Genomic DNA, 13722 nt, shown 5'->3' with positions numbered 1-13722 from the left:
GCAACCTCCACACCCACCAAAGCCAATGTTCTAGGCATGGGAAGCAAACTTCGCCAGTGTGTTACCACATGTAATAGTGAGAAGGGTGTTCCACCTCCACTCCTTGTTTCCCTGGCCTGTGCTCCTGGCTTTGAGGGATGATGACACCATAGGTTGACCATTGGTGTAATCCCTAACCTTTAAGGCAGGCATTGTGCCCTGTTACTTCATAGAGTGAATGAACGTTTTCTTCCCGCTGCTACTATAACCAGGATTTCAGCAGACCATTCATCATTCTGTCCGGCCAGTGGCTTCTGGTATTAGGCATGTAGCAAACCCAAGGACTTCTACAGGCCTGAGCCCACGGGATCATTTCCTTTATTGTCAGATGTCCCCTGGTTGGAGGTGGTGTTATGCAGGATACCAGGGTGCTGGTTCAGAGATTGAGGCTTCTGTAACTCCACCACTGGTGAGTCTGATAGAAGTGCTGGGGGCCGGGAAAAGACATTCTGGGTTGACAGGGTTACTTGTTGGGTTATACAGTTAAAGCAGCATTTTCAAAGGTGGTTCGTCTTGCCTCTAAAATTCAAAGCAGCCTGCAAAGATGGTGTCTTTTTTTTGTGGCAAGTAATGCAAGGGCAGGAACTTGTCTCTCGGTGTGGAGGAGATGTCGTGACTGCAAAAGCTCTGGAAACTTCCTTACCAGGCCAGGCTTAGGAAGCCATGCAGGGTGTGTCTCTGTCCTCTGGCACACATGTGAGTTCTGAGGTTTGTAGTAGGATGCTGAGTGCGGCAATCACTATAAAGGGCATGCTGGAGCTGGAAAATTATCGTTTCATAGGCATTAGAGTCCAGACTGGCTCAGCCAAAGTCATTGATGTGTGCTAAACCTAGGGGAAACTTTGAAGAGGAGCAAGATATTTGCAGGGTCTTACAGTGTCTCCCTACAGATGGCTTGTTATTTACAAGGTGAAAAATAGCAATTATACAATGGAGCAATTGGACAATACTTGACTGAGTGATAAAAATTAACATCACCAGTGAGGAGTAAGAGGCTATCCTGGACCTCCAGGTGGGACACCCTGGGAAGGACAGAGCATCACTTGTGGGGTTTTCTACCTTGAACTGGAGTAACCTGAACCCAGCCACGAGCAGACATGGAACAAACCTCAAATGAGGACTAGTCTATTAAAAATAAATTGTGTTCTTCAATAGTGTCAATGTCATAAAAGACAAGGAAAGGCTGTGGAAATGTTGTAGACTAAAGGAAACGAAAGAATTATGACATCTAAATGAAATGCCTGATAACCTGGACTGGATTTTGTGGTGGAGAAAAAAAGGATGTTTTTGGGTCAGTTGATAAAATTGGATTATGGAAGGCAGATTGAATAAAAACATGGTTTCGATGAGGGGATGTCTGGGTTTACTGAGAAATTTACTGAAGTTGGTGATGTAAGATGATATCTTCATTCTTAGGAAATGCACACTGAAATGGTTAGAATTAAAGGGCCGAAAGGTAAGCAATCTTTGTTCAAGTGGTTGAGAGAGGGTGAGAGAGAGAGTGAGGGTGATAAATGAAGGTGATAAATGAAGCAAAATGTGGACAATGAGAAACTCTGGGTCAGTGGCATACAAGCATTTACTATTTTTATTCTTGCAACTTTTTATAAATTTGAATTATTTTCAAACAAAAAGTGAAAAAAATGAGGAACAGAAAAATGTTGTTGCAGACATCCTTATATGCATCTCTGAGGACTTGTCTGTATTTCTTGGGGGAAATTCTCTGCATCCTTGGACACAAAATTGCTGAATCAAAAGATAGCCATGTTAAAATAATTTGGTTGGTATTGTGAAATCGCTAGGCAGCTTTCTGGTACACCGTATCTGTTAAGCTAGAATGTCATGGAAGTTAGCATCACTGATGAAAGCTGACAGCACCACGACCTGACCAAAGGGGCCTGGTTGAGGCTGGTTTGGGTATGGATTCCATTTTCAATGCCCCCATGTGCCTGTAAAGCAGGGCAGGAATACAGGACCGGTCACTGCAGGCATATTTGTTTGCTGCGGTTGCTGTAACAAGGTTACGGCTCAACTGTCAGTGTGGATTAAAGAGAAGTGTTTCGTCTCACAGTTCTGGAAACTGAAAGTCTGAGATCGACTCTCAGAACCACATTTGAAAATGCTGCTTTAACTGTATAACCCAGAAAGTAACCCTGTCAACCCAGAATGTCTTTTCCCGGCCCCCAGCACTCCTATCAGACTCACCAGTAGTGGAGTTACAGATGCTTCAATCTCTGAACCAGCACCCTGGTATCCTGCATAACACCATCTCCAACCAGGGGACATTTGACAATAAAGGAAATGATCCCGTGGGCTCAGGTCTATGGAATTCCCTGGGTTTGCTACATGCCTAATACCAGAACCTAAAACCCTGCCGGCAGGATTGGTTCCTTCTGAGGCTGTGAGGGAAGGAAGGCTCTGTTCCAGGCCTCTGCCCTTAGTGGGTTCATGACCATTTTCTCCCTGAATCTTCACACGGTTCTCTCTCTATTTGTGTCTGTCTCTGTGTCAAAATTTCCCCCTTTTATAAAGACACAGGTTATCTTGGATGAGGCCCTCCCTGATGGCCTCACCTTAACTTGATTAACTCTATGAAGAGCTTATCCCCAAATAAGGTCACTTTTGAGGTACTAGGGTTAGGACTTTGGCATATGAGTGGGGGAAGAGGGGTGGGGGACATACGGGCACAGTAGGGGTCCGACTCACCTCGCTTCTGCTTTGGGCCCTCTGGGCTCCCGTCTCATGTGGCTTCATATTTTAGCCCCCTTTCCATCCAGCCCGGCTCACAGTGACAAGCTGGCCTGGGGCTTTTTCTTCTGGCTCTTACCAGGCATCCACATCTGGTAGGTGCCCCTCGGAACCTCTGATAGAGATGTCCCGGAGGCTGAAAAAGAGCTGAAGGCTGCACAGCACAGCTGGTTTGCCAGTGTCAGGAGAGGAAGCCTGGGTCTCAGAGGACATGCTCCCTTTTCCTCAGCTTCCCCTTCTGCTGCCCAAAAGGCATTACTCATCACTATATGTGAATGCAGTGTGTGCTGAATATTGTCTTATGTATATAAATCCAATCCTGTGAACACATCACATTGCTTCTGCTCATTGCACCCAACTTACTGAACCCCTGGGAGAGCAAAGCACTGTGCGGGGAACTCTGCCCAGGGCTCTAAGAGACAAAAAGGAAGTCAGACCCAGGACTCCTCTGACGCAAGGCTGACTGCAGGCTCGGGAAGAGATGAGTGTACAGATGCCTCGCATTGGCAGTGGTGAGTCCGAGTTCCAGAACAGTTCATAGACAGAGGGATGCAAGTAGCCCTTCCTATTAAGAAAAATAAATACAAAGAAAGAGCTGGGTTCTCTGAAACAGCGTGGTCCAGCCCAGTCAAAGTTCATGCCAGGAACCAGGTTGGCAAAGCCGTGATTTGCCCTCAGTGTCTCTGGGCTGCCTGTTCCTTCTTGACTTGGTAAACTTTGCATTAAAAGGAGCTGGGCTGAATCCGTGGCAGGCCGTGCAGAGACTGAAAGACCTGCTTTCCTTTCGGGCTTTTCATTTTATGCCTAAATTCTGATTAAAGCTCTTCCACATAACTACATCTCCCTTTGGGCTGTCTAGCGAGTCGACTGGTGGGTTTTAAGTGGCGCGTCTGTACATAGCCTCACACTCTGCTGCTTCCCAGGATGTACTAAATGTCCTTTAACACAGCTCATCCTAGAGCTGTCCTGTGGGCATTGCCGTATCAAAATGTTTTCTTTCAGATTGAAAATCCCAGTAGTTCAATATCATCAGAATGTAATGAACCAGGTGAAAATCTGATTTAATATCTGTCTCTGCAAACTTTACACTCAGGTGAGGCAGGCCGGGGCTAAGGAATTCCTTCAGGATGGAAAGGCAGCTGGTGCCTGTAGACAGCTAGCCCATCTGGGATTGGGGATGGCTGAGAGAGGGAGCGACAAGATGGCAAAGGCTGAGTTGGCACTTGAGTCCTTCGGGGAGCTGAGGAGATGGAGTCACAGAAACTGGAATGATCCTCCTAACAATCCTAATTCCAAATCTTTCCCACTCCCCACCTTCCCTCTGGTCCTGGGTTGGATAGTGTCTCCCTAGAATCCAGGTCCATTTGGAGCCTCTGAAGGTGACCTTATTTGGAAATAGAGTCATTCAGATATAAGTGTTAGGTTGGTGCGAAAGTAATGGCGGCTTTTGCCATTGCAAATAATGGCAAAAACCGCCATTATTTTCGCACCAACCTAACAGTTAAGATGAGGGTGGGCCCTGATCCAGTGGCTGGTGTCCTCCTAAGAAGGGAGAACAGAGACATGGCGATGGAAAGAAGGCCACATGATGATGGATGTGGAAATTGGAGAGCTGCAGCTATGAGCCACAGGAGGCTTGGGCTGCAGGTACCCACCGGAGGCCACGGGGAGGAGGCAGGAAGTCTCCCCGGGGCCTTTAGAGGGAGCACGGCCCCGCTGACCCCTTCAGTTTGGACTTCTGGTCCCCAGAACTGTGAGAGGGAACACTTCTGTTGTTTTAAGCCACTCCGTTTGTGGTCATTTGTTACAGCAGCCCTGGAAACTAATTCACCCTCTTAAAAGAGGAGTCGCTATGTGGGGGCAACTTACAAGAGGAGAAGCTTCTTGTTCTCATTCTTCTCAGGTGGCCTGGGAGGTCTCATTTTGCACTCCCAAGGTGGTGAGCAGTGTGGCTGAAAACAGGCTGGTTTTGGATTTGAAGCTCTGAGCTTTCAGGGTTATTTCAGAGGAGGTGTGGGCTCGTAGAAGTTGAGAGATGCCAATGGTTTCTCAATCCTAAGAGACAAGCAGCTCACTCAGGTATTTACTGGAGTTCTTAGCCCTGTGTTTCGTGCCGTGGGGAGGAAGAGGGTTTGGATGGGCAGAGATGTGGGAAGGCTGCAGAGCCAAAGTTTAGGATGAGGTGTGGGCGGCCGTTCCCCATGGACTGAGCAAACAGAGGGTAGATGACCGGGGTAGGAGAAGTGACATTGGCTATGAGGAGCCGGGACAGAGGAAGTGGTGATGGAGTAGGGTAGGATCTGGGAAGTCCTGGTAGGTACCTGACACACTGGAAGAGGTATTTAAGAATTGCTGTCTTATTATCAGTTTACAGGATGGGTCAGATGAAGGGTAAGCCTGCAGGTAGGGGAAAGAGAAACCCATTTGGACAGCTTCTTCACCCAGGTTCTGTGCTGAGGCCAAACTCCACCAGCTCTAGAAAACGTCACCAATAAGACAGCCCCTGCTAGAGGCAAACAGGGCACGGAACTCGTCACTGGGGCACTGGGTTCTAATTCTTGGTCTCTTGTTTCAGCAAGTCATGAGAACCTCTGTGTGCCTTTGTTTTCCATCTCAAAATAACAAATTACCCACTAGCATGTTCACTTGCAAATGGCATGTACATGATTTTAAATGATTGTCAGTTGGAAGTGTCAGGTCTCCAGAAATGGCAATGTTCCCACGATCACACCAGCCTGGAGTATCTTCATGCTCCAAAACTTCTCTTCATACTCTTTGTTTTCCACTGGCCTTTCTCTGAACGTTTGACAGCAAGTAGGTATTGTTGTCTGTTTTTTTGTTTAACATGAGCACGATGTCCTCTATGCAGGCATAAGGATGTAAGGTTTATTTTTCCCCTCTGCCTCTCCTTTCCAGCTCTCTCTTTGAGGACAGATTTCCTCATCTATCAGTGACTCAGAAACAATGAGGAGTACAGCATTGTGGCATGCACATAAGGTGTGGTATTTTGCAAAAATCAAACTCTGCAAAGCTTCTGCAAAAAAGAGAAGGCACTAAAGTGTGAAAGAGCAGACTGTAAGTTCTTATCATTTAATTGATGTTATGCTCAGGGGCTGGTGCCCTAGGTGTTTTACTTTATGTTTTTGCTTACAGTTCTTTTCTCGCCCATTTTAAAAATTGTTTAATGTTTAATCACGTAACAAAAAAACTAGCCATTTTAAAGTGAACAGTTTCAGTTGTAATGAGTACATTTGCAACATTGTGTCATCACCACTTCTACCTAGTTCCAAAACATTCTCATCACCCAAAAAGGGAGGCCTGTACCCCTGAAGCAGTTGCTTCGCCTGCTTCCTCGCCTGCTTCCTCCAGGCCCTGGTAACCACCAATCTGCATTTTTTTCTCTATGCATTTACGTATTCTGGACATTCATATAAATGGAATCCTACAATATGAGACATTTTGTATTAGGTTTTTTTCACTTAGCATAACATTTTTGAGGTTCAGCCACATTGTAGCATATATCCAAAGTTTATTCCTTTTTTTATGGCTGAATAGTATTCCACTACATGAATATACCACAATTTATTTATCTGTTAATCTGCTGGTGAACATTTGGGCTGTTTCCACTTTTTGGCTATTGTGAATTGCATTGCTTTGACTGTGCGCATATATATATGTGTGTATGTGTGTATATCTATCTATTTATCTATATAGATATCTATATATCTGTATCTATATATCTCTGTATCTCTGTCTATCTATCTATCTATCTATCTATCTATCTATCTATCTATCTATCTATTTCTGAGTTCTAGTTTTCACTTTTTGGGGTATATACTTGGGGTGGAATTGATGGGTCCTATGGTAATTTTATATTACACTTTTTGAGGAAATGCCAGAGTTTTTCCACAGCAGCTGTACTATTTAACAGTCTCACTAATGGTGGACCAGGTGCTCACTTTTAAGCAAGCATTTCTTTTCTGGAGAGTTTTCTTCTCAGCATACCCACTGCAAGGAAAATAGGAAAATCAGTTGCATATTGGGAATGTCCACAACTTTGACAATTTGCTAAATGTTTTTTCTATAAAATTGACACCATAATGTCCTTGGCTTAAGTTATACTGTAGCAATGCTTTATGGCTTTTTTTTTTTCCTTTTTTTCTGCATCATGGCATTGTCAGGAAATGGCAGCATTTGTACTGAGAGGAGGGCGTCCATGGTGATAGGTGAGAGGTCTTGGCTCTGATGTTATTATGAGGGCGGAGGGGGTTAACTCGTTTGACAAACTCCACTGTGCGGTGGCATCCCACTTAGGAAACTGTCTTCTTGAGGACCGTTTCAGGTTCAAAATCACTCTTTTTTTTTTTTTTTGAGACGGAGTCTTGCTCTGTCACCCAGGCTGGAGTGCAGTCGCTCGATCTCGGCTCACTGCAAGCTCCGCCTCCCAGGTTCACGCTATTCTCCTGCCTCAGCCTCCTGAGTAGCTGGGACTACAGGCGCCCGACACCATACCCAGCTAATTTTTTGTATTTTTAGTAGAAACGGGGTTTCACTGTGTTCGCCAGGATGGTCTCGATCTCCTGACGTGGTGATCTGCCCGTCTCGGCCTCCTAAAGTGCTGGGATTACAGGCGTGAGCCACCGCGCCCAGCCCAAAATCACACTTTTTATGCAGAGTATCTGCACTTTAGAATCAAACATGATTCATATGACAGTGATGCATGCAGTCAAAGTAGTAAAGATGATCACCTGCTGCTCACGGAACTGTCATGACTATATACTACTTTTATTTTAGTTTTTTCAGATTTGTCATGGATCCAAACACAAAATGCAAACTCTCTTTAATTTCCCCTGAGTTTAGTTCACCTGAGCAAGTTAAACTCCAATACAGAGTCTCCTCACTTCAGTCACACAGTGTCTCTAAGTGGTTTATTAAACGAAGGACATTGCAACGCTTACCACAGATGAGTAGATGATTCCTGTGGTTTAGATATAATATCTATTCATTGGCTTATAGATTCAAAATACCGCAGAGAGTTCCATGAAACCTGGTGCTCTTGGAGGCCTGCAGTTTGTATAATAAATCAGGACTAACTGGAAAAGGTCTCACAATGCTTCCTGGGTGGTTCTATGCTACAAAAAACATTTTTTTTTTTTTCCTCTGGAAAGTGCACAGCAGATCTTACGATCTAGTCCTTTTGTTTTTTAGCAGAAGTAGAGGTGGAAAAGAGTTCGCAGTCAAGATGCCAGCATTTTGAACCCCCACTTTTATGAAGTGAAATGCATTGGTGTCACAATTAAAAAATTGTTTAATGTTTAATCACGTAACAAAAAAATTAGCCATTTTAAAGTGAACAGTTTCAGTTGTAATGAGTACATTTGCAACATTGTGTCATCACCATTTCTACCTAGTTCCAAAACATTCTCATCACCCAAAAAGGGAGGAGCGGAGGAGGTTTGGTCTTCGTAAGTCCTGGGAAAAGTGCTAGGGATATGGGGTGGCCAAAAAAAAGTCAATAGTTGTCAAAGCTACAGATGATCCCAAAGGGCAGGTAGTCACTTGCTACCAGTCCATGGAACTGTGGCCATAGGGCAGATGAGTGAAGAATTAAAGTGAAAAGACTTGGGGAAATAGCTGCATAGCTTGAAATAAAATAAAAGGCACAAGAAAAACATACGAAGCAACCCCTTGCCCTCATGTCCTAATATCCCCAGTGCTGGGAACAGTACATGGAACATAGCTGGTACTAAAGCCACGCTTGCTGAATGAAGGAAGGAACAAACCCACATGTCCCTCCCAGCCCTTACTCAAACCCCAGAAAAACAGACCAAAAGCAGGTGGTAAAAATCCAACGAGAGTCAGATCCAAGAACAAAACAGAGTGTTCGAAATCTGAAATGTTTTAAAAATTAAGAAAAAGACAATGTCTAAAAGAAAAGTAATTAAAAAAAAAACTACTCAGTGATGGAGTGAAATGATCACCAGGCTGGGAATTAGGACACCCGGGTTCTATACTACATATTTTTCAAATTGATACATGCCTCGAGGAGACACTTGAAATCAGTAGGGAAGGGAAGAAATATTCAATAAATGGTGTAGGAACAAATGGTAAGGAAATAGGAAAGGAAATAGGGAACAGGAAAAAAGGAAATAGGAAAAAACATTCTTGTAAACCATGCTATATAACTAAATACTATGTAACTAAGTAAATTCCAGTTGTATTTAAAAATTAAATATAAAGGTGGTAAAAATAGTAAGCTATAAGAACATAGAATTGTGTACTTATTGAGCATCTGGTGGGTGGAAATTTCATTGATAAGATAAACTGAAAAGTACATAGATAATCAATCCATAGGTCTGTTGCGCACCTTGACCAGGCCCCCCAATTCCAGCGCCCCTTCCCCTCTCCCCAGTGAAGCACTGGTGAGTCCCCCTCCAGATTGCTTTGATATAAAAGGTATCACTCTTTAGAATTTACTTGAAGACTTGTAGTTTTCATTCCACATTGTGCCTTGGAGAGCTATCCATTTTAGTGCATATTGATTGCTGTTTTCTTTTTAACCGCTCAGTGCGGGATATAAAGACAAATGGAGTCGTACCTTGAAAATCCGCAGGGAAAATGATTTCACATTAGAATTACACTAGAGGCCAGGCGCGGTGGTTCACGCCTGTAATCCCAACACTTTGGGAGGCCGAGGCGGGCAGATCATGAGGTCAGGAGTTTGAGACTAGCTTGGCCAACATAATGAAACCCGGTCTCTACTAAAAATACAAAAAATTAGCCAGGAGTGGTGGCCGGCACCTGTAAGCACCGTTACTTGGAAGGCTGAGGCAGGAGAATCGCTTGAGCCCGGGAGGTGGAGGTTGCAGTCAGCCAAGATCACGCCACTGCACTCCAGCCTGGGCGACAGTATGAGACTCTGTCTCAAAAAAAAAAAAAAAAGAATGACACTAGAATTCTTTGCCTAAAATATCACCAAGTTTGCAGGACACTTAAAGACATTTTCAGACATGCAAGAACACGGTTGACTTTCCTGTAATAGGGAGTTACTGAAGGACGCACTCCAAGTATAACAGGCACGTAAACCACAGAGTGGACACAATGCAGGAGAGATTGGATCCTGCTCAGGCACTTCCTCTTCCTCAACCTCCCTTTATGTTTCTCTCTCTCTCTTTCTCCATTGATCATATTTCCTGCTTTCTTTCCTCTTTGGAACCCTTACCCCTCAGTCTCAGACTCCCCACAGAGCCCTCTCACTTTATTATACAAAGCAATTCAGTCCTCTCTTTGTCTTCCTGGCCCTCGCTGGTTCGGCCCCGGAAACTTCTACCTAAAATAGTCAATTCTCTCTATTCAGAATTCTCCTTCCCCTCCCTACTGCATGACCGCTTGACATTGTGCAGGTATTTAAATCCAGACGCTACTATAAAAAGTTATTCAGCTAAAAGAAACCAACTTTCAGATTTATTTTTCACTGTTCTTCTGACTTCTAACTTATTCATTTCTGCTTTTAATTCTTCATTTAGCTTTTCTTTTGTTTGCTCTGCTGTTCTCTTCCTAACTTTTTTGAGTTGTATGCTGAATTCATTTGTTTCAATTCATTCTTTGTTTTTCTTCTCTTCTTGATCCATAGAATTGAAGTGTTTTATGCTGAGCCGTTGCTTAGCTTTTTCCTCTAGATTCTTACATGTGACCACTTCCTTCTTGTTTTCTGGGCATTCTGCAGTTCTGTTTAGTCTCTTTGAATCAGGATTGTTTGAAACTGTGTGTGTGTGTTTTCCCCTCCCAGGTGGAAGAGCCTTTTGGTATTTCAATTAGATTTTCAGTTTCTAGTTTTGTAGCATTGTGACCACAGATAATTTTCTGCCCTGTTTTTACTTTCCGAAGGTTTTCTTTTTGCCCTTGTCACACGGGTCCATGTGAAGAGACCACCAAACAGGCTTTGTGTGAGCACCAGGGCTGTTTATTTCACCTGGGTGCAGGCAGGCTGAGTCCGAAAAGAGTCAGCGAAGTGAGACAGGGGTGGGGCCGTTTTATAGGATTTGGGTGGGTAGTGGAAAATAACAGTTAAAGGGAGTTTTTCTCTTACAGGCAGGGGTGGGGGTCACAAGGTGCTCAGTGGGGGAGCTTCTGAGCCAGGAGAAGGAATTTCACAATGTTAATGGCTCAGTTAAGGTGGGGCAGGGACAAATCACAATGGTGGAATGTCATCAGTGAAGGCAGGAACCGGCCATTTTCACTTCTTTTGTGATTCTTCACTTGCTTCAGGCCATCTGGATGTATTCGTGCAGGTCACAGGGGATATGATGGCTTAGCTTGGGCTCAGAGGCCTGACAGGCCTAACCATGTCCAATTTTTATCCACTTTTATTGGCACTTGAGCTGATGGTGTTTTTTTAATTTTCAGGGTGTGTGTGTGAGTGTATGCATGTATGTATTTCTGATTCTATAAACCAGACTTCCTTTATTAATTATGCCATTTAGGTATTTGGCAGTTTATTTTTTGTCCATTTTACATATCAAGGACAGAGGGAGGTCCACAGATATTAAGAGCTTTATATATTTGTTGTGAAATTGCACCATTTAACCTAATAAAGGGGCATTTTTGTTTTTTTTCCAATGCTTTGTCATCTGCAGTCTGTCTTGAGTGATGTTAATATCACAACCTCTGCTCTTTTTTCTTTGTGTTTGAGCTTTGAAATCTTTTACAAATCCTTGTGAATTACTCTGTTTTTGGAATGGCTGCCACACACAGCCTGGAGTTGAGTTTTGCTTTGTCATCTAGTCTCCCCTCTCCTCCCTCCCACCAGCCCTTCTTTCCTCCCTTTCTTCTTTCCTTTCATTCATCAGAGATGAGTTGAAAGGAATTGAAGAAGCTCACTGACCTTCATTAGTGGTAGATGCTTTTGATCTTACTTTTTCCATATTATTTTACTTGATATTTTAAATTTGTATGCCTTCAAATAAAGTCAGGCACCAGGTGGTCTGTTTTCTTTGAAACTTTTAGTTTAGAAAGGTTTGTATTTTTATGGTAATGGTTACTTTTATAATTTCATTTAAGATAAATATGCTGGCCAGGAACGGTGGCTCACGCCTGTAATCTTGGCACTTTGGGAGGCCAAGGAGGGTGGATCACCTGAGGTCAGGAGTTTGAGACCAGCCTGGCTAAAATGACAAAACACTGTCTCTACTAAAAATACAAAAATTAGCCGGGTGAGGCGGTGCGTGCCTGTAGTCCCAGCTACTCGGGAGGCTGAGGCAGGAGAATCGCTTAAACCCAGAAGGCGGAGATTGCAGTGAGCCAAGATCATGCCATTGCACTCCAGCCTGAGTGACAGAGTGAGATTCTATCTCTAAATAAGTAAATAAATATCCACTTTAAGAGGCCAAGAGGGGTGAATCACCTGAGCTCAGAAGTTTGAGACTAGCCTGGGTAACATGGCAAAACCCCGTCTCTATGAAAAACACAAAAAACTAGCTGGGCTTGGTGGCTTGCACCTGTGGTCCTAGCTTCTCAAGAGGCTGAGGTGGGAGGATCCCTCGAGCTTGGGAGGCAAAGGTTGCAGTGAGCCTAGATCGTGCCACTGCACTCCAACCTGGGTGACAGAGTGATACCCCAACTCAAAAAAAACATACCCTTGGTCCCCTATTTTTGACACAACATGTGTTTGTTCCTCTTAATAAAACAATGATGAAGTTAGTACATTTGCTCCTGTCTCCGCTGGCTCTCTACCCAGTTTTAGTCAATAATGCCTATTGGTCTTACAGTTGATCTTCCAAAGGGAGATGTGTTTATACCTCTACCACTTGATTTGTCAGCTGTGTATGACGTCTGTTGTTTTATAAGTGAGGTAACTGGCAAACTTACTCTGCCCTTCACCTTCTCGTTCCCTTCCTCTCCTAAGTTTTATTTTCATATCATTTTTACAATGTCATGGCATATAACATTCACTTCTACTCTGTGATCGAGTCCACACATTTGTTTTGCTCTTACTTCACAATTAAACCCATCCAGCGCTCACCATTGCATTTTCTGCTTGTGGTTTTCCTAATTATCTTCTAGTTGGCTAAAGTTTATCCTGTAGTGGCTTCTTAAGAAGCACTTATGATACCAATATTCCCTGGTTTCTTGCAATTAAAAATAACCAGAGCCTTTACACTGGAAAGACATGGCATACTTTTCCAGGAGAATCTTCTAGATGCTGTGTCACTGTCTTTTGGTGTTTAACAGTGGATAAATCTGGAGCCAGATCAATTTCTATGTTCAGAATTTTTTTTCTTTAAAGTCTGGAAACTCTACCATGATTGAGTCTTCATGTTAACTGTTCTAGGTCATTTTTTAAAAATCCTGGTACACAGTACATGCTTTCAATTATGCAGATTATATTCTTTTTTATTGCACTGACAGTTTATGAATGATGTCATAAATATTTGCTTCATTGCATTGTTTGGGTTTCTTCAGGGGCTCCAATTATATATATATTGCACCTCCTTTACCTGTGTTCTAGATCTGCATTTTTTCTTTAATAGAAATGCTTTCTTGAATTTTTTTTTATGATGTTCGTGGTTGTCCTTAATATTCTCTAGGTTTCTTAATGTGTTTCCAGAGTATCTAGACTCATTTTTGCTTCTTCCACTATTTATTCATTTATTCTTTCTTGGAGTATATATAATTAGCTCATGTTTTATCTCTTTTGTTTAAAAATCACATCTTTTCTAGGTTCCTGTATTTCTGTTCTTCCTTTACAAAGCTAAAGGCCTCATTTAATCAATTAAAATTCATGATAAAAAATTTAGTTAAAATTTTTGTCTGCTCTGTGGCAACATTTTTCTGGTAAGTGTTCTTACCTATTGCTAAATTGTGTTGCTCTTTTACCCATTATTCACTGGATCTTCCTTATATCAGTGCTGTGCTAATTTATTTCATTGGTCATTG

The sequence above is a fragment of the Rhinopithecus roxellana genome, chromosome 3 (assembly GCF_007565055.1).
Source record: "Rhinopithecus roxellana isolate Shanxi Qingling chromosome 3, ASM756505v1, whole genome shotgun sequence".
NCBI lineage: Eukaryota > Metazoa > Chordata > Mammalia > Primates > Cercopithecidae > Rhinopithecus > Rhinopithecus roxellana.
Note: the sequence above shows the minus strand (reverse complement) of the source record.